Here is a 22,942-nt window from a genome sequence, read left to right as displayed (position 1 = left end):
TGTTTCACACGGAACCAACCACAGCTTCAGTACAAAGTTTTTAATCTATCCTCGCTGTTAAAGTATCATTTAATCTCCCCTTGCAGTTAAAGTACTATTTTATCTACTATTTTTGATAGATATAAGGCAATTTTAACTGTTGCTATGAAAAAAAAAGCTTAAACAATCCTGAATCCTTTAATTAATTTAACTCTGGCTGATTCTCACAGAGGAAAAGACAAGCTTTGACGGAATTTGGAACAAAAAATAGCCAAGAAGTTTCCTCCTGAAAATTAAAGCGGACTCTCATGAATATTTAAGGGATCCCGGCTTGATTATTTCAAGACTACTCTTCGCCTGTCCCTTTTCATGTCGCCGGGACCTGTAACGACCGTCCCGGGAACGCTTTGTTTGCCTGTAAATTAGACGAATTTGCATGGAAAACGATCCACGCCACGTCTTGGAAAAGAAACTTTAACTTTGAGGAAAGTTATGTCGATTAATTCGGGAACGACGGAATTAATGAAGTATTTTGATTGTTAAGTTGAAAAAAAAAACGAATAAAAATATATAACTGACCGTCACGAAAAATTGACACGTTTAAATTTTCTAATATGCCGATTTTGAAGATTTTTTAATCAATATGTAGCTAAATTATATGGATTTTTAATCGATTTGTGAAGTAAAACTTCTTTACGCGCTCTGGAAGTAAAAATTCAAGACACGATCGCGCAAACACCAAGCCACCTTTGATTTAAAGTTAAAAAAATTATTATAATAAACTTGATTCTATACAATGGTTATCCTCTAGTTGTGGGCTAGGATGTAAATTTTCATGCAAATTTTTATCGATAAGTTTGTAGCTTCTGAATAACGGTCTAGATAAAGCATCTAGATCATTTGCTAGCTCAGAATTAGAATTATTAAAGTAACTCGTATTTTTCATTAGAGGAAATTGTCATATTTCTTTTAAATCAACAATCAACAAGAATATTCGTATAATTTAATAAAATTACTGTATATCAGTATAAATAATGAACAAAACATGTAAACAAAAACAGACCACACTGATTGTTGTTAAGCTTCAAAATTTCTTCTCTTCTTAAATAAATTTTAAAAGGCATTAACATTATTAGGCATAAAAATGTGTATTTTGGGTGGTATTCCACAAATTTTGCAGGCTATTGAGGAAACAGAAAATGTACAAATTTCAGAAATAAATTGAAAATAATTCAAATCCTTCAATTTCACATTATGTAGTGCATACACTGTTTTTTTTTAATAAAAAATTGTGTTCCATATCTGTCTATTATAAGGGAAAACAAAATATTCTTATTTTGTCGAAGGTTTTGTGAATGGAATAACGCTCTGTGAAATGATTTAACAAATAATTAATTTAAAAACATTTGTCATCAACGTTCGTAATTTCTTGATACTTTATTTTTGATTGATCTTAATAGTGTTTTTAAAAAACACGCTTTTGCTTGTAGTCCTAATCAAAACAACTATGAAATAATGATTAATGTTTTTGTAATGGTAGTTACTCTAGATGAATTCGTTCATACTAAAAACGCTGGAGAAAGTAGTTGACAACCATATTGGAGAAAATCATCTAAAGGTTAAACCACTGCATGATAGTCAGCATGCATATAGAACGGGCAGATCCACAGAAACTGCTCTGTACCAAATAAGGGAGCTAATACAGACAAGTCTGGATAGCAAAGAAACAGCAATTTGTGCCTTCTTGGATATTGCGGGGGCGTTTGACAATATACCACATAAGGTGGTCAGGCGATCTCTAGAAACAAGAGGGGTGAACAGAACTATTATTCGCTGGTTTTGGGAAATGCTGTCAACACGAACAGCAGAGGCTCAGATGGGCACCAAAACTGTAGCTGTTAAAACAACGCAAGGAACTCCACAAGGTGGAGTAACCTCCCCTTTGCTGTGGAGCTTGGTAGTGGATGAACTACTAGACGAATTAACTCTAGCGGGAATACACTGCATTGGGTATGCAGATGACATAGTCATCATCGCTCGGGGGAAAAGGCACCCTGTGTAATATTATCCAAAGACGACTCCGTATCACTGAGAGATGGTGTAGGACTGTCGTGCTGAGTATCAACTCAGACAAAACCGCGATAGTGCCATTCACCAGAAAGCGAAGTCTGAAAAACTTGAAAAGAATTCAACTAGATGGAAAGGTAATACTGCCAACACAGGAAGTTAAATATCTGGGAATAACCCTGGACAGTAAACTCCTGTGGAACAGGCATATTAAGAACACTACCAGCAAAGCCATAAAGGCTCTCATGATATGCAGAAGACTGGCCGGAAATAGATGGGGCTGCTCCCCTAACACTTTGCGCTGGATGTATACCATGATAGTAAGACCCATGATTACTTATGGAGCAGTTGCCTGGTTCACAAAACTAGAGCAACGGACGGCAAGGCTAAACTTGTGCAAAGTCCAGAGACTAGCATGCGTTTGTATCACAGGAGCCATGAAAACCTGTCCAACAGCAGCAATGGAGGTCATTCTAGATCTAACACCACTGCACATTGTCATTGGTAGAGATGCCCATGCGACAATGATTAGAATGGTCACTAACGGAATTAGAACTGGGAGAATTGTCAGATCAGGGGCTTGGAACACCCTCAAAAAGGAAATACCACTCCTGAAACTCCCAGTGGACGATATGCCAAGAACGTACAACTTTGACAAACATGTCAATGTAGTATTGAGCAATAAGAAGGATTGGAAGAGCGAAACGCTTGCCCAGCAGTTAAAAGACCATACCATAACTTGGTATTCTGATGCTTCCAAAACCAATACGGGAACAGGGATCGGAGTGTTTGGGCCGAGAGCTAATTACTCCGAACCAATGGGCACTTACCCTAGTATCCAACAGGCAGAAATCTACGCTATCGAGAGATGCGTACAACTTATCTTAGATAGGAACTATCGGAAACAAGAAATAGCCATCTTGTCTGATAGTCAAGCAGCGTTAAAGGCGATCAACTCAGTATCAATCAATTCGAAATTGGTCAAAGAATGCATAGAGAAGCTGAATAAATTAGGCAAAGAAAACAAAGTCCTCCTACACTGGGTGCCTGCTCACCAAGGGATAGAAGGCAATGAAAAAGCAAATAATCTAGCTAGGAAAGCAGCGAACACTCCACTAACTGAACCAGAACCGTTCTGCTTTCCAAGTGGTAACCAACTCAAGGCGGAACTCAAGAACTTGGAAGATTCCATCCGCAACCTGGAATGGAAATTTTCCAATGGTCTAAGACACTCGAAGAAGTTTCTGAGGGCTTATGATGAAGAAAAATCACAGATCTTCCTGGGTCTGAGTAAGAACAATCTTCGGATTGTCACGGGGTTTTTAACAGGACACTGTCTCCTCAACGAACACCTCAGTAGATTGAAACTAAGAAGAAACGGCGAATGCAGATTCTGTGGGGAAGATGGGGAAACACCAGTACACCTCATCACTGAGTGCGCCGAGACGACAACCATTCGTGCCATGAATTTTGGTACGACTGATATTGGAGATGGAGAACTACCCTCTATAAAACCGTCCCAGATACTGGCTTTTGTCAAAGCCCTGGGACTGTATGATGAGTTATGATTCAAGAAAGGGGGACAAAATGGATCTGTAAGGTCGAAGTGATTAACCCCCCCTCCCACTCATTCTAAATTCTAAATTCATTCTACTCTAGATGAATCAAAAAATAAATTATCGAGAAAAGATGTATCTTGATGATAAAGTGATATTTTAATTCATTGCGTTATTAACACATCACAACCATTTCACAGGGTGTTTCAAATTTTCGTCAAAATAACAATGTTTGTGTCGGTCAATGTAGATATATCAATGATTTTTATTTCATCCAGTTGGAAGCTATATTATAATATAAGCATAATTTCTGCATTGTCAGATTTTTTGATTCTCTTTTAAACGAACCCATTCAAAACCTAGTCCCTCAAATTATGTTGTATTCAACTGAAATAAATCTATCTACCCAACTAAACATCTGACACCAAAACAATCTATTGCTTTTCTTTAATTCCAGCATTTTTCCATGTTATTTTTTTTCCTACCAAAAAAAACCCATAAAAACCCTCGTTTCGTACCATCTAATAAAGCTCGTGACCCAGCATGGGCCAGGCAAGCCGCCTAGGAGAAGAATTGAAGAAGAAAATAACATAAAACAACCGAAAGATACCCATTCTCGAACGGTCCCACGTGCCAGCAAAACACAAATACAAGTTGGGACATCCGTAACTCTACCCTAAAAATATTCAATAATAATATCGAATCTATAAAAGGTAATAACTCATCTTTACCTGTAGCCTCGAAATAGCAGCTGATTCAAATTATACAGCAAGACTTAAATAATCACCATTTCCAAAAGCTGGGATACTACAGAGCGTCAAAACAAAGTGAGGTTAAGCACGGAGACAGTTGACAGAAGCGATGTTGACAGCGCCTCCTCAGGGCAATAACAGGGTTGTGTCGAACGATAACAGGGTTGGCGACTAGGGAACGTAAAAATTACGCGTCAAATAAACTATCAGACCTGAACGAGAGGGAATCCGGGGATGATATGCCAGACATCATATATTATATATAAAAAAGACATGTAACGAACTAAAAACGTTACAATGTATAGCGAGGGTTTCAAATTTTGTAGGTACTTAAAATTATCAATTACTACCTGATAACAATTATTACTTAATAAAGTAAAACCAAAAAGCCTCAAACTTTCTGTATAATTATATTTTAGTTTGTTTTTAATTTTTACTTATGTTATGTTCATTAAAATCAAAGAAACGATTGCCATATTATATTACTAACCTTTCCAGATGCCTGAACAATAGATTTATTTTTATTAGGCAGTATTAAAAAAGGCTCTTTTATTTTTTCATTTAGAGGCTATAGCTTCTTTCATATAATTTTTGCATTATGCCCTGTATTCCATGAATGCTGACAAATCTTGAATTTGTGAAAATCACCCTTTCTTAAATAATCTTTATTAATTTTGTTTACTTATTTTTTTTTAGTGACGAAATACCCATAGGATTTTTTTGAAGAGATGAATTCGCCATTTTTTACCATATTACTATTAAAACTAATTAATAAATTTATGAATATCTACCCTTTTTGTACATAAAAACTATAATTACAAAAAAATATATATATCTTCATCATTCCAAAATACCGAAAACCGTATCAATAAACCATTATCCCGGACCGTACTTCCCGAACTTTTCCGATAACCCTAAATCCTCCCAGAAAAAGACGCAAGACGTATCGAAATAGACCCGTAAAGAAGGGTTATGGAAGCCGGTCCTGCTGACTAAATTTAGATATTACGCTCCTGGCCTCCCGTCTCTCGTAAATTCGGGGCTTTATGCTTTAAAAAGTTTCCCCCCTTTAGGTCCACCCATTCCCCCCATTGGAGTTACGGTAACGGTGCCACTAAGAAAACTTTACACCCATTGTTTAAAGACCTCGCGATCGCTGATGCCGAGCGGGTAGCCCGGGGCAACTTTGCCGTTACTCGGTTTTATGGCAAATAATCTTAAACGCTATTGCAAATCTTGGGATGGAGAGTATAAAGGGGGCATGGAGTGCTTTCTTTCACTTTATTAAATTGGTACTGAGCAAAAAGAGGCGGTATTAAAATCAGGGATTTCACGTAAAATTAAGGAATTGAACTTGGAAATACTATTAAATTATCTATTAGAAAGATTAGGTTTTTGAGTTTTTTTTAACAGTTCCTAGGGAAAAAAAATTGAAAACTCTTCTCCCCTTCTAGCGGGTCACTCTTCCCATCCCCCCTAGTCGATAAAATCGATAGGGCAGACATCAAAATATTCGAAACATGTTTTATACGCAGTTGCGGGTCGGTTTTGTGCCAGCGATGGCCGCTAATGCCCATTCCCTGCGTCGTAAAAGCCTTTTCCGTCAATATTTACGCGCAATTTTAACCTGTAAATTGGAAAATTATCAACAGGATCGAGTGTGCGTCCCGCTGGCGCTGCCATGCCGTTTATTTCGATAATAATTTGCCGAATGCCGATACTTCGGTCAGATAAAACTATCGTTTTTGGGGTTATTTAGTGAGCTGGCAGCACGTTTTCATTTGTTAATATACTTTAATTTGAATTTCGGATATACGGGTATTGGGGAATAATGAAATATGAATCCGAAATATTAGCGATATTCGGTTTTAATGAAAATTTATGTCGGGATAAAATTAGAATAAATTATATTGGGAGACACATTGGCGCATTTGGGTTATCAGATCTTTTTGAACATTGAAACACTATTATATCTAATAATAATCAACATTTTCATGCTGTAGCGTTTTTCTTAAACAACTACCACTGCGAACGGCAGCTTTTCATCGGAGAGCAGTCGTGGATAAGGTATTTCACTGAAAAGAAAACTAATTAAGAACAATAAACAAAAAAATAGATATTGGGCGCCAGGCATGTACAGAGAAAGAAAACACAGTTGTATAATACTTAAAACTAATGACTATATTTATTCATGATGAATTCTGATGGTAAATAGCATTGTACAATTTTAATAATTATTATATTGGTTATTTGTTGAGTAAAACTATGTATGTAAATAATATTAAATATGTTCTATGAAAAGACTATGAAAAAATACAATGCGTGTAACGTTATAGAAAATATAAGAAAAGTAGCATTACTTTATTTAAATTGTTAAATTTTATGCGGTGTTAAATCTGATATGTTGCAACCTGTAGATTCTAGAATCTATGTCTCGTTATTCATCTGTTAATATAGCGCAATAATAATATCTATAGAAAGTAATACTATTACAAGGCGTAATATAATGAAACCTAAAATCTAAATCACATTGTAACTACTGAATCGACATAAATGTTCTTAATAATCTAACCACTAAATATAGTCCGTACGATATTATTTTAAAATGTACGTTACTGTTTAAGACTGAAAATATAGAAAATCTAAAACATAAAAAACTAGAACGTAAATCTACACTTAGCTGTTCTTTATGTAATCTTGCTTCAAACAGTAGCAGCGTGAGGTGGTCTCGCATCTCTGTACTGTCTGTCGGCCATCCTGTTGGCCAAAACAACAAAAGGGGCCAGATTGAGGACACCGTGAATCACTACAGCCGTAGCTACTGACTAGGCTTAGAAATGGGAGTGAAGCAGCATGGGACTCAAGCTACATCCACGCTGTGGCAAGAAATAGTCCGTACCTTGGACACAGTCCGTAACTTGGAAATAGTCCGTACCTTGGACGCAGTCCGTACCTTGGACACAGTCCGTACCTTGGAAATAGTCCGTACCTTGGACCCTAAAAATATGAAACTCTTGTTTAAAACCAAACAAGGTCTAATAAACAAAATAAACCTACCTAGAAATACTTCCGAGGGCTCAATAAATAATAAACAACATGTCCTTTCTTACATGTGACATTCTGGAGGACAAAAGAAAAGGGACGCCAACGTGCCAGCAAAACACAAATATAAGTTGGGACATCCGTAACTCTACCCTAAAAATATTCAATAATAATATCGAATCTAAAAGGATAATATTTCATCTTTACCTGTTGCTTCGAAATAGCAGCTGATTCAAATTATACAGCAAGATTTAAATAATCACCATTTCTAAAAGCTGGGATACAACAGAGAGTCAAAACAAAGTGAGGTTAAGCACGGAGAGAGTTGACAGAAGCGACGTTGACAGCGCGCGCCTCCACAGAATAGTAACAGGGTTGTGTCGAACGATAACAGGGTTGGCGACTAGGGAACGTAAAAATTGCGCGTCAAATAAACTATCCGGCCTGAACGAGAGGGAATCCGGTGATGATAGGCCAGACATCATATATTATATATAAAAAAGACATGTAACGAACTAAAAACGTTACAATGCTTATTCAACCATTTCCAAATGTAGTGAAGCCTTCCTGACATAACTAGATAGTTAGACTATTCTCTTTGTAGTTAGGCCCATTGTTGTTTTTTGTTGGCTACGCGGGCCCAAGATATTCCTTAATATCTAATCTTAAATATCATAACTATTTTAATACCCTAATTCAATTTTTAATATAAATTCGTAACCAGCCTAAAATAAATCAAAATCCGTTCAAATTATACCCCTAAATCTTATCCAACTCCATCACATTATTCACATACTTTCAGACTTAATCTGAATAATCCCCAGTTTGAAATTATTTCGCCCCTCTAAACGAAAACTTGACGAGATTTTCTTAAGTGAAATTCCTCTCTCGTCTTAGTTTTCCCATTTTCTTCACCCTCTCTCCCCTTTACGTAGGGAAACCAGCCCTAAAGACTGGAAACCAGTCGACGCATCTGCGATTCTACATCCCTCTGTACACCCTTCAACTAGCGGGTAAAGAAACAGTTGCCAGAACTGGAGATTAATCTCTAGATTTGACTAATTTATTGATAACGTGACATTTTTATTGAGGAAAATTCTAAAACACATAGTTTTTCTACGTTAAAGTTAGCAAATCTTAGCTGGACTTGATGTCTACACATGGTTATTCACCTCATTCGATATGGAGTATTGTAGCCACACGATTAAATTTTTAAATTGTAAGTTGGAGGACTACTAAAGCTACAATTTAAAATTATTTTCAAAAGGTACAGAGTGTCCCAAATAAATAAAAAATATTATTTTTTTTTAAATGGAACACCTTTTATATTATTACATTTTTAGTTTCTACAATTAAAATAAATGTAAATTTAATTAAGGTTTACCACACTTTAATCTTACCTTTATTGAAATATCTATTATTTTTTGGAAATACATACAGTAACAATTTTAATGCTTCATTTTTCTAGGCCTATTTCATTTTTTAAAACCACAAATATTGTACTAAAGTTTTTCTATGTACTAAATTTTGTGCTGCAATAATAAAATTAATACTACCTTATACAGAGTGTTCTAAAATTTATTTTAAACAATTACCAGCTTGAAACGGCAATAACTTGTTTAATTTAAATGGAACACCCTATATAGTTTACGAGAATCAGATACACAATTTAATTGCATTATACCATTTTCAAGTTTTTCGTAGAAAATGCATTTTTTTATAATGTAGACCTAATTTAGAAATATACCCATGCAATATTGAAATTTTAGATTATTTTTAAATGTAAAAAAGTAAAGTAACAAATTTTCAAAGAGTACGGATACTAATATTGTCGATATAGTCCGCTTATTTCATTAAAAAAAACTGTTTAAATATTTTTAAAAGAGGACCATTTAATATGATCCCAATATTCGAACTACATTAATTGACTGCGTTGATTAATAAATTGCTCCAAATAATAAAAAGTAATGTTGCATGTGTATTAAACAGTGTGGTAAAAAGTAACACCTTATAAATTTGATTTCATTTTTTGACGAATGCTTATTTATAACAAGAGAGACGTTCACATTCATAACTTATTATTATATTGATTTATGATTCAAATTCACATTTATTTAGAATAATTTATTAACTAATATAATAAAGTATGTAATTGATTAATATTTGGGCGAAAATAATGGCTGAAAAAAATTCTTTAGTCAGTCTATAGAATAGAATAAGTGGGAGGGGGGTTAATCTCTGCGACCTTAGAGATCTATTGTGTCCCCCTTTCTTGAGTTATAACTCATCATACAGTCCCAGGACTTCCTACGAAGACCCGTGTCCCTCACAGTCGAGGAGCTACGACCCAGGCCGGGTAGACGAAACGGTAGCTTGTGTCGCCTGTTGGGTTTATAGGTAGGACTTGTGTCTAGCCCTAGCAGGCAACCGCCAAGCCCGACCAATCCACGCTAGAGTTCTTGACAAACACGAATGAATTAACACACTCCAAATAACCACGCCAACCAACCTGACTGGCCAAGCCCAACAGTTGACTGCCAGAACTAGACACTTCTGAGGTAGGAGGTAGGCTCCCGACCCTTGGAGAAGGTGGTAGCTTGTATGCCACTTGCGGAGGATGGTCTCACGCAAGTGTCAGCCACCTCTCCTGTAGTTCTCTTTGGGTTTGGCCCCTTGGAACTTTCATTGTTACTGTTCCCAGTGTCGCTAGGGGGTTTCTCCACAGCTTCACCGGTGATGTTTTTATTATTATTATTACCAGATCTCATAGTGTTCCTATGTGTCGCTAGGGACAGTCGGTCCACTTCTACAAAGCCCCGCATGTAGAAGTAAGGGGTAAAATACAATGGGGTGCCCCCCGGTGCCCCAAGGTTGGGGCTGTCCGTAGCCCCGCCCGGCATCGTTATATGTCTTGGTGCAATTCCCTGGCCACGACACTACAGTCAGGGACAAGACGATGGGGACAAGAGATGTCGGGGAGGACGACAAGGACGACAGTCAGGGACAAGAGATGCTTCTTAGACCAAGCCAAGTGCTAGAGGGGATTCCCCCCAGCACCTGACCAGGAGCTTCCCCACCAACGACAAGGTCTTGCATCTCCTAGGGGAAGTAGTCAGTCTATAAGAATGAGAGTTGTTTTAAAACAAGAGTCTAAGCTAAGGTTGCAGTAGGGTTTCATTCGTTCTATTTTAAAGGATTAGTATTTTCTCCTCTATACGAAAGTAACAGTTAACAATTAAAATTCAAATTCAGCACATTCCCTCCCATCGATACCCTCAACAGCACACTTTGCCTTCATCTCCAGATCTCCGAAATGAAACCGACCAAAAAACAACCATAACAATAAAAACTTTCTCTTTTCGTTTTGTTTTTTTAGTAAAACTGGCGCCCTTTAAACCGCCATTAGCGAAGGCGCGCGAGGATGCGTCTAATGGCCCTTTTCCCGGTCTTGGAATCCGCTCCCCTGCCATCTTCGTGCCAGAAACTTCTCCACTCTCTGGATGTAACACGTGTTACATCTCGTTTCCATCAGCCACGCTGGCTGATGGGTGGAAAAGGAGGGGACAGTGGAACGGGGAGTCTGGAAGGGAATAATAACTTTTCAGAAAACGTTTTGCGAAGCTTTAAATCACCGACCGGGGGATTAGTTTTCGGTGCGGTGTTGCCGCAGTTAAAACATGGAAGGAGTTGCGAGCGCTGCCATTAAGCCAACAAACCAAACCAAAGACCGAAGAAAAATTCTTAGCACCATGAATGCATATATTATACACCAAAGCTATACAAATCGATTTCTTAAACACCTATAATCTGTTCAAGGACAAGATCCTTGACAGTGATAGATGTGTCTGTCATTTTAATTTCAAAGTAGTTTATTTTATTTTACAAAGAAATAACGCATAGCAGGAAATTAATATATTTAAAATTTGACTGATAAGTGATTTTTGAAGTAATCACTTATCAGTCAAATTATAATTATATATTTATATATAATATAGTAAGTAATCACTAATAATAAGTAATCACTTATCAGTCAAATTATATATATATATATATATATATATATATATATATATATATATATATATATATATACTATATTGAAGAAATATATATAGCACCATATATATATATAAGGTTATACACCAAAGCTATATAAATATATATATATATCATAGTATATATATATATATATATATATATATAATATATATATATATATATAATATATATATATATATATATATATATTATATACTATTAAACAATATTGTGAAAAAAACTGTATAAAACTGAAAAAATGTAATCGAGTTTTTTTATTTAAAAAAAACTGTATGTGTTAATACAAAACAAACAAGAACAAAACATCACATACGAAAAAAAAAATAAAAAAAACGAACTATTTCGTACTTTCAAGCTTCAAGAAACTTTCCGCATTTATTATTATATTTATCAATATAACTTACGTACAAATACAACTTTGTAATATTCCACAGGAATAAATAAAACAAACTATTTTATTAATAAGAACACTTACCAAATTGTATACCTTAAAGGTTGATTAATTAACTTTATTCTTAATTTTTTAAACCAGTACCTTTTGCCATTATTATTCTGCAGTACTAAGATCCGTTATTTACCTATCGTGTGATGTCGATATTTTACAGCTACTCCAATAATATATGTTTAGTACGATTCTCGTAGCATATGTGATGCACTTATCTACGACGAGATGGTATACAATCTTTTTTGATAGTAACTTTATTGGTTTATAAGACTTTCTGCCTGTGCAGCGAGTATTAACTATAAACTGTGCTCTGGGTCTGCAGTTAATTTTCCATCGATTTTTCCTCCACCTGGCTTCAAAACACACAAAACACACGTAACAACACGAATCAAAATGCATCATCTTCCAAAACGCAGATATTTGACATAGGTTGACACAAAATTATAACCTATAATTTGGCAAGATTTTGACAAGCCTCAAAAATCTGAAGGCGAGTTCATTCGCATCGGCGTCCGTTTGTCGTTCATCGCTCCATCAAACCAATAAAATTGAAATATGATCTGTCATTTTTGAAATAAACCTTTGAATAAGAAGACTAAGGAAGGAGCATATCAAAAATCTTAGGTCCACCGCGATGGGCCTCAAATATGGCCGACTTAAATTCCGGTTTATCAGTGCCGTTCTAATTTTATTTAAAAAATGTAAAACTATGATGTAGGGTAGACGTGGAATAGACCCAATATTGTTTTTTTATTTTACGTTGTGAATAAATGTTGGTAGTTATTAAAATTGTTATAAAAATATAAAATTCAAATAAAAATAGATAAGTTATAATAATTATTTATAACCATAAACATCCGATACGCTACTGAAGCAGGTAAGTCAAATTGACGTATCTAAATTCTTTGACATCTAATCTTTGACAAGTAGTAAATAAAAGCAAAAATGCAAGAAAAAATATATAATTAGTTAATTTAAGTGAATTTCATAAACGATCGGTTTACTACACGTATGTATATTATATAGTCACTTACTAGCGAAAAGTTGTTCCATTATTTCACTCGATTTTTGCTGAGATCTACAGCACGCTACACAACCAACTATTTTAGAGTCTTTTTCGATAAATCGCGATAGTGTCACTGTTAATTTAAGTTCTGCCACAATTTCCATCTAGATTTACTACCTTTATACAACTATCAGTAGTAGAATAAATAATAAATAACATAAAATAAGCTTCGTAAAGACTGACAAATCCACAAAATTTCAAATCAAATTCAAATGTGTCAAATGAATCCTCAAACAGAACTGTCAAGGATCCCCACCCTAGAGTGCTTTTTCCGCTCACCATGCATGAATGAATACATGGATAGCATTATGCTCCTTCCTTAGTCTTCTTATTCAAAGAAATAAACCAATAAAACTGTAGTCATCTGCTTTTCTTCTGTCATCGTCTGTCGAAATCTTACCTGAGAAAAAAACAGAGTATAGCCAAAGCTATTACAAATCTAATGATCGAAAGAAGGTTGCTCAGCCAAAATATACCAAGAAAACTAAGGCTTAGGGTGAATATTAGAAGATACTATGGTATGCGAAATAACAGCTGAAGAGGAGCGACTAGAAATGAGAAGTCTTTGCTCTATGTGCTCTTACAAAATAAAAAGAAACATCCAGAGTATTTGTACAGTTTGTAAAAAACCCATTTGTCTACTCAAGGAAATCAGTGCTCAAGGAAAATATGTTTAAATTGTTGTCAGTATAAAAATATGTGAAAATATTACTTTTTTATTTTTACCGCGTATTTTTTTAAATAATGTTTGATTGCCAATTCACAATTATTGTTTCTATTATGTGTATATATTTTTAACTAACCCATGTAAACTGATAAAAGTATAGAGAGATACAACAACATTTTAATAATAATAAATTAAATAGCGTATATTTTAGAAAAAAATCAATAAACTAAATTCAAAACCCTAATATAAATATAATATTCACTCCATCACCTATCAAACTAATAAAAAAACTGAATAAAGAAACGTCCATTAATACCCCATTTTTTCGCCATTGTCCTCAAAAGTAATCCGAAATTACGACTCTGGAGCCCGGATTCTAGCTAAGTGCCGAAATTGATATTCAAATATGCAAATCTGCACAATATCTGAAGACAGAGGAAGGAAATAGAGTAAGAGAGAGGCAGAGATAGGAGGCCAGATTTGAGGAGGTTGTGGCTGTCGCGTCGGACGTTGGCGCGGCTTAAATAAAGCTGAGAATTTATTATTTTTAAAGGAGGTTGGTGAGGGTAACAGGGGTAGTAGAGTAGCCGCTACTAAAGAAGATGCCTGTCTTCTCATCAGTGGATTAAGTCTATGAACGCTTACTGGGAGTTATAGATAAGAAAATAAAAAAAACATTCAATAAAAAGGTATCTAATCAAAACAGTCTTACCAACTTAGAGACTATGGGGGATGTATAGAGTCCTCTATTCCGGTCCTCTATTAAATTTGTCCTCCGAAACACACTCTGAAAGAATAAATAATACTTAGAGATATGTTGATATAGAGAAATCATGAAACAATTATGTTTACGTAAAAAAATGCTTAAATTAAAATGCAAATAATTATAATAAATGAAGATTGCGTTTTCTAAGAGACCTGGCTTTATATCTTCAGAAACTACATACCCTGCTGGCAAGCGAAACCTTGGGTCGACGTTTACATGTATATGAGTGAATCGCTATGGCAATCTAGTAAGTCGGAGAGAGCAAAAATACGAAGTATTTATTACATAACCACTTAATCTGATGCTAGATTCCATGCTCTTGGGAAAATACTTGTTTTCTGTCTTTATTAGTACATCTTATTTTGCTAAGCGTGTTGACCGTACTCTTCGTACACACGAAAATCGGCACCCAAAACCAGAAATGCCAGCCCTAGTATAAAGGTAATTAATATAATATACTTACCACCGAAAATTATAAAAACACTAATCACCCACGCACTGAGACTCCCACCTGTTCAGAAAACTGTTCTTAGTATTTCCTCTAACTACATTTTCAATTGATTACTTAATTCGCATCAGCTTCACAAGAAGTCACGTGATGTGGCGTCATTATTTACTAACTTATGGTAAATTCACACAAGTTTTGTGAATATAATTAGAGAGAATTTAGTTTTTTCACAAATCACTAGATTCCTGCAGCGACAAAATCACCAGGTCCCTCCAGTGAAAAAATCACCAGGTCCCTGCAGTGGCAAAATCACCAGGTCCCTGCAATGGCAGAATAATCAGGTCCCTGCAGTGACAAAATCACCAGGTCCCTGCAGTGGCAAAATCACTAGGTCCCTGCAGTGGCAAAATCACAAGGCCGGAAATCACCAGGTCTCTGCTGTGGCAAAATCACCAGGTCCCTGCAGTGGCAAAATCACTATTTTTTTTGACTAGCAGTTTTACCACAATACCTTTCTATTCTTTATATTTCCCCGCCTCGTTTTTGAAAATCCGTCGAGTCATTGAGAAAATATGAAGGATTGAAATTTGAAAAGTTTATTGAAACATTTATCAGAGTAAAGGATAAGGATAAATTCTTTCGACCAATTTGAGGTTTTTTCTTATTATTTCTAGATGTTTACGCATTTTTCACTTGCCACAAAGTTGAACGATCAGGTGCGGTAGTTGCTAGATCGCTCTTCTGTGACTTGTGCGTTGAAGTTCTTCTCAATATCGTTAAACTGACTCAATAGAATTTCCAAAAATACCAGCCCAACCATTCAATTTATGAGGGTTTTGTGTCGTGAAAAACCCTGGGGTTGTCTTCAGCCCAGTACTGACCAGTTGTGCCGATTTACACTGTTCAAAAAGAAAGTACACTCATCCAAAAAACACACATTAAATAGAAAATTATTATCATTCGCCACTCGTTCACTCATAGTTTCACAAAATTGCAATCGATGATCAAAATCGTCTTTGTTGAGTTCTTGTACCAACTGAATTTTGTACGGGTGGAACTTCCGTTTTTTTAATATCCTTTGGACACTTTGCTACTAACTCGCGAACAATTTTGCCATAAAGGTGGTTGTCAGGATAACGTTCATTGAATATCTGCGCAATCCAATTGCCACATTCATTATTTTTAAAATAAAGTTCGATTATTTCAACTTTTTTTGCAAGTGAGTACACCATAATAATTGTTAAAAAATTTAACGATATTGAGAAGAACTTCAACGTATAAGTCACAGAACAGCTATCTAGCAACTACCGCACCTGATCTTCAACCTTGTGGCAAGCGAAAAAATGCGTAAACATCTAGAAATAATAAGAAAAAACAGCAAATTGGTCGAAAAAATTTATCCTTATCATTTACTCTGATAAAAGTTTAAATAAACTTTTCAAATCTCAATCCTTCATATTTTCTCAATAACTCAACCGATTTTCAAAACCGAAGCTGAAAAGTTTAGAGAATAGAAAGCCCTTTTCATTGCGGTACCACTTGACCCTCTTTCCCATTTGAAAAAAATTGGGGGATGACACCCCCGCTTAGAGGGTTGAAGATTTTGCAATCATTTTTGGGGCAAAAGTTGTCCGCCTCACAAACAAAATTGACATGTTTTTGAATTTTCTGAAAAAAAAATTACCCTGGTCGTTATGACTTGCGGAACGTTTTCGATGGGCCACCCTGTATATATAATCAATAGATATATATATAATCAAAAACCTTTCTACCCGAAGGTGTAAGGTATACTAAATTAAATAAATTCACTTAATTGCTACACTATACACAAATTGTTTCCATTTATTTTTGTCTCTTGCTAAACTTTTGGCTTCTGTTAATGTTAGTCCTCTATCCTGCACTATCTTCTCTATTGTGTCATTCCATGTTTCAGTTGGTCTTCCCCTTGATCTCTTTCCCTGCATTTTAGCTTCCCACACAACTTTTACTGGTATGTCGTTGTTCATTCTAATCAAATGTCCATACCACCTAAGCTGACATTGCTCAATTTTATTCACTATCGAATCTACTTTTAGTTCCTCTCTTATAAAGCTGTTCCTTATTCTATCTTTCCTTGTTACCCCAAGTACTCTTCGTAGATATAACATCTCCGTTCTTTGGATCTTACTCTTCAATCTTTTAATTAATACCCAACTTTCACAGCCAAAAATCATCGTCGGTATGAATGCTGTCTTATATACACTCATCTTCACTGCTCTCGAGATTTCTTTTTTATTTAAGAAACTGTTCTTAATGGCTTGATACAAGCGGGACGTGTTGCCAATTCTTTCGATGATTATATACGTAAGGGTAAAAAATGAGAAAAAGTTATATTGGATCTAATGTGTTAACAGGACATTATGACATTATAAGCCTAATAGGCCTATAAACCTCATGGGAAAATGTGCAGATCTTGTCAATCAAAACTAGAAACGACAGAAAAAATCTCATGACAGTACGATAGGCAAACGGCAAACAAGATGTTGTCCCAATACAATCGTGTCACTGATGAACACGCGGTGGCTTCTTCTGTAGCTACGGCTACTCTATAGAGACGGTAGAAACGATAGAGCCCTTAGAGCCTCTAGTTTAAAGAGGATTAACACTTTATTTCGACCCCGGAGTTCGGAGAATAGCTACGAACATCTATGTCCGGCGATAAAATGGGACAGAGTATGGTTTCCGAGATAAAACGAGCACACGTTGTAACTCGGACTTATAACTCTATTTAGCGTCTGACGGTTACTCGTGTAAATATGGGCGAGATAGAAAAAGTCAGTATTTACGTTTTAAAATTGCTTGTATGGTTAAAAGAAAGTCTGGATAGATTGTAGAATTTTCGCTTAAAAAAACAAAAAAGAAGCAATTTTTAGGCCATGTTTTACAACATATACAATTAAAAAAATATAAGATGAAGTTAATATCTCCTTATACATATAAGGCACAGCTTCAGAAGTTAAAGTTTACTACACAGTAACCATTAAATATATCTAAATATAACTATTTTTAGTAAATACCTATAGTTATGAACCTGTCGTAGTTTCACTGTTTTCACCCCTCTACATGACTTCTTGGAGATTAGTTAACCAAATTATAACATGGAATTGTCAGCACCAAGAATTTTTTTTCGTACACCTGTTTAATAAATAACATAAAATAAGGTCAGTAAAGACTGACAAATCCACAACATTTCAAGTCATGTTCAAATGTGTCAAATGAATCGTCAAACAGAACTATCAATGATCTCCACGACTGAATCTTTCCATACTTTATCTAGTTTGGTCATGGAATTGCGTGCTATTAAACAGTCTTCTTTTGATATTTGCATTGCATCTTTCTTTGTCTGAAATCAAAGAACCGAGGTAACTTGATATTTCTGTAGGGTTCGTAGTTTTCATTTTTTGCTCCCTTTTCAGCTATACAGGGTGGCCCATCGAAAACGTTCCGCAATGCATAACGGCCAGGTTAATTTTTTTTTAAAAAAATCCAAAAACACGTCAATTTTGTTTGTGAGGGGGACAACTTTTGCCCCAAAAATTATTAAAAAATCTTCAACCCTTTAAGCGGGGGTGTCATCCCCCAACTTTTTTCAAATGGGATGAGGGGTCAATTGGCGCCGCAATGAAAAGAGCTTGCTATTCTTTATGTTTCCCCGGTTCGTTTTTGAAAATCGGTCGAGTCATTGAGAAAATATGAAGGATTGAAATTTGAAAAGTTTATTTAAACATTTATCAGAGTAAATGATAAGGATAAAATCCTTCGACTAATTTGCTGTTTTTTCTTATTATTTCTAGATGTTTACGCATTTTTTCACTTGCCACATTATTGAACGATCAGGTGCGGTAGTTCCCAGATAGCTGTTCTGTGACTTGTGCGTTGAAGTTCTTCTCAATATCGTTAAACTTTTTAACAATTATGGTGTACTCACTTGCAGAAAAAGTAGAAATAATCGAACTTTATTTTAAAAATAAACTTTATTTTACTTTATTTTAAAACGTCCTCGTTGAGTTTTGTACCAACTGAATTTTGTACGGGTGGAACTTGTGTTTTTTTAGTATCCTTTGGGCGCTTGTACAATTCACGCCGGTCTCATTGGCTAATTTTCTTGTACTCAGCGTACTATCCATGGCAACTTGGCCAAATACGAATACCTCCATAGCCTCATTGACTACAGGATTTTCCCTCTGCCTCTTTTTATTCATAACGGAACCAGTTTCGCGAAATTTTGCTACTAACTGGCGAACAATTTGGCCATAAAGGTGTATCTGCGCAACCCGATTGCAAACATCTAGAAATAATAAGAAAAACCAGCAAATTGGTCGAAGGATTTATCCTTATCATTTACTCTGATAAATGTTAAAAAAACTTTTCAAATTTCAATCTTTCATATTTTCTCAATGACTGGACCGATTTTCAAAAACGAACCGGGAAAGTATAGAGAATAGAAAACCCTTTTCATTTCAGACCCCCCTTCCCATTTGAAAAAAATTGGGGAATGACACCCCCGCTTAGAGGGTTGAAGATTTTGCAATCATTTTTGGGGCAAAAGTTGTCCCATTCACACACAAAATTGACCTGTTTTTGGATTTTTTGAAAAAAAAATTACCCTGGCCGTTATGCCTTGCGGAACGTTTTCGATGGGCCACCCTGTAGATAACGTCTAAGTCTTTGGATGTATTCCGTTAACTATATACCTTGCTTATGGTTTTATGTTCCGTTTCAATCGGTTTCCAGAAATTTTTCTTATTACGGAACACGGTTTCTAAAAAATTCGGTTATAACTGTCACCAAACTAACCAGCGCGACAAGGCTGGTTTTTTTCTGGTTTTGTTTGTCAATCAATGTCATTTATGTGACAGAAATCAAGCAAATATTGGAAGTTCGAGTGAAATTCTCATTTAATTTCTAAAATTTGTAATAACATTTTATATTTACATCCAAAAGCAATGGATGTAAATGGATGTAATAATTTACCACATCATCATTGAATATCCAGCAAAGCCAATTTCCAAGCGAGAGACTAAATTACAAACCCATGAGTTAAAACCGTAAAGGTAAATAAATTTCATTAACTAGACAGAATTTCTTTTTAGGACCATTTGAACTTATTGTTTCTTAAAGTCAGGAACATTTAAAGAAAACATGAAAAACATGACATCAAGTATTCGTGAATGTTTTGTAAGCTATAAAAATACAAATATTGATTAGATTTGTTTATTTATTATTGATCTGTTTTAATATTGGACCCGCAAATCTTCACTTGAGCTGTCTAACGAGTTTAACTGTTTATTAATAAAGTACTTTTCAATATTAGACTCTATTGAAAAGAAGAAGCAAACGTAAACACAGAGAATAGGTACATTAAAAATGCATAAAAGATAAATTTTATAATAGAGGTATTGAAATTTAGAAAACGTCAACGTTTGACGTTTCCAGTATTTTACCAAACCCATAGATAAATGCAACAAGTTTAGATTGGAAAGCCCATAAAAATTTTAGGTCGCGAAATTATTTTGGGTCGCGACCGTTATACGCGATCTGGCGCTGCTATAGAGGTCGCTAAGAACAACGGCAAACAAAAACAGAAAGAATTTTCTCTTGTCAAAGTCAGAATCTTCAAAAATCATAATAATCTTTCAAAATCTAAACCGCTCTCATTAGAGAAATTCCGAAAAGTGTTTATAGCGTCCATTTTCAAAGTAATTATTGCTATCTTGTGAGTTCAATTCAAGTTTTATTTACTCCAACCGGTGATAATTGTGAAAAAGTGGCTTTAAAAACTTAAAAAGCTGTGCTGTGAACTGTGAACTGCAAAAACCATCGTGGATCGTGGCATAATCGTCGGTTTCCAATGTTTCATAGGTATTTCATACATGCGTCCTTATCTTTGAATAAGAAGACTAAGGAAGGAGCATATCAAAAATCTTAGGTACACCGCGATGGGCCTCAAATATGGCCGACTTAAATTCTGGTTTATCAGTGTCGTTCTAATTTTATTTAAAAAATGTAAAACTATGATGTAGGGTAGACATGGGGTAGACTCAATAATTTGTTGTTTTATTTTACGTTGTGAATAAATGTTGGTAGTTATTAAAATTGTTATAAAAATATATAATTCTAATAAAAATAGATAAGTTACAATAAGTATTTATGAACACAAACATCCGATACGTTACTGAAGCAGATAAGTCAAATTAACGTATCTAAATTCTTTGACATCTAATCTTTCACAAGTAATAAATAAAAGCTAAAATGCAAGAAAAATATATAATTTAGTTAATTTAAGTGAATTTCATAAATGATCGGTTTACTACACGTATGTATATTATATAGTCACTTACTAGCGAAAAGTTGTTCCATTATTTCACTCAATTTTTGCCGAGATCTACCGCACGCTACACAACCAACTATTTTAGAGTCTTTTTCGATAAATCGCGATAGTGTCACTGTTACTTTAAGTTCTGCCACAATTTCCATCTACATTTACTACCTTTATACAACTATCAGTAGTAGAATAAATAATAAATAACATAAAATAAGCTTCATAAAGACTGACAAATCCACAAAATTTCAAATCAAATTCAAATGTGTCAAATGAATCGTCAAACAGAACTGTCAAGGATCCCCACCCTAGAGAGCTTTTATGGTACCTTTTCCGCCCACCATGCATGAATACATGGCAAATACATGGTTAGCATTATGCTCCTTCCTTAGTCTTCTTATTCAAAGGTCCTTATATAAAATAAAGTTTCTTGTATACAACACACTGTATTTTATTTATAAAATTAAACGAAAATAATAATAAATTTGAACAAACAATATTTGGCGATATAATTCCGGAAAAAGCTGAACCGCTCCGAAATTTTCAAAATTATTGGGTCGCGACCGTTAGGCAAGAATAGCGCCAAATAGTGTTTACATTGTCCTTATGGGCACTTTCCAATCTAAACTTGTTTCATTTATCTATGACCAAACCGTTCCGTATCAAACCGATCTTTTTAAGGAACTGCTTTTAACCGTAGTTTACTGGTCTGGTTCGCCTGGTTTTCCAACAGAATACAGCCTTAGTCTACTTTTTAAAAAAGTATTCCCAAATTAATGATTGTCCAATTACCACATCATCGTTGAATATAGCAAAGCCATTTTCCAAGCGAGAGACTAAGTTACAAACACGTGAGTAAAAACCGTTTCTTTCGCCTCGCCTGGGAGCCGCTTATCTCGCCCCTAAATTTCCGATTTTAATGGAAAAAGAAAAAGCGACACCAGCGCGGCTCCAGGCTTCCAGAAAGCGCCGAGCCAGCCAAAAGCTCTTAGCTTTTACGGTCGCCTTTTTAAATTGGGTCTATTGTTATTGGCAATTTAAAGCAATCGGAAGTGTCTCAGGAATTTTAAATTGGATTCTCCTGTGAAATACCGATTTTCGCGTCGGCGAGGACGGGAATTGGGGACTTCGTTGGTCGTGTTTCTTTTCATTTGGAAAGGCGGTGTGGAACGATTATACTTGAACGATCGATGCCGATGTGTGAATTTAAAAAAGCGATGTTAAAAATTGGGAATTTCTTGAATTGACAAGAAACGTTGTAGCATTTTGTTTTTAAAATTTACAGAAATAATTTTTTTCCATAGCAACTGTTAAAATTGCCTTATATATCTATCAAAAATAGTAGATAAAATAGTACTTTAACCGCAAGAGTAGATTAAATGATACTTTAACAACGAGGATAGGTTAAAAACTTTATTTCTTCTCGCACGTTTTTTAATTACTTCCATTTTTGAAAATTTTTGTATTCCTTTTCATAAGTTATTCGGGATTTAAATGGAAGTAGTTTGGATATGGCGTTTGTCGCTTCAGCCTGAATATCTGTTGGTAATTTACTTATTTCGTTTTGAGCCATTTCTGCCTCCAATTCAATCAGCAATCGACACGAAAGAGAATTAAAAAATATTGACTCAAAACTGACAACTAAAGAGACTTTAGCTTTTAAAAAAATTATTTTTATTTTTATATATATATATATATATATATATATATATATATATATATATATATATATAT

This window comes from Sitophilus oryzae, unplaced genomic scaffold, assembly GCF_002938485.1.
Source record: "Sitophilus oryzae breed Bouriz unplaced genomic scaffold, Soryzae_2.0 scaffold_2006_pilon_pilon, whole genome shotgun sequence".
In the NCBI taxonomy this organism is placed as follows: domain Eukaryota; kingdom Metazoa; phylum Arthropoda; class Insecta; order Coleoptera; family Curculionidae; genus Sitophilus; species Sitophilus oryzae.
The sequence above is the reverse complement of the archived record's forward strand: the minus strand, read 5'-3'. Positions refer to the sequence as shown.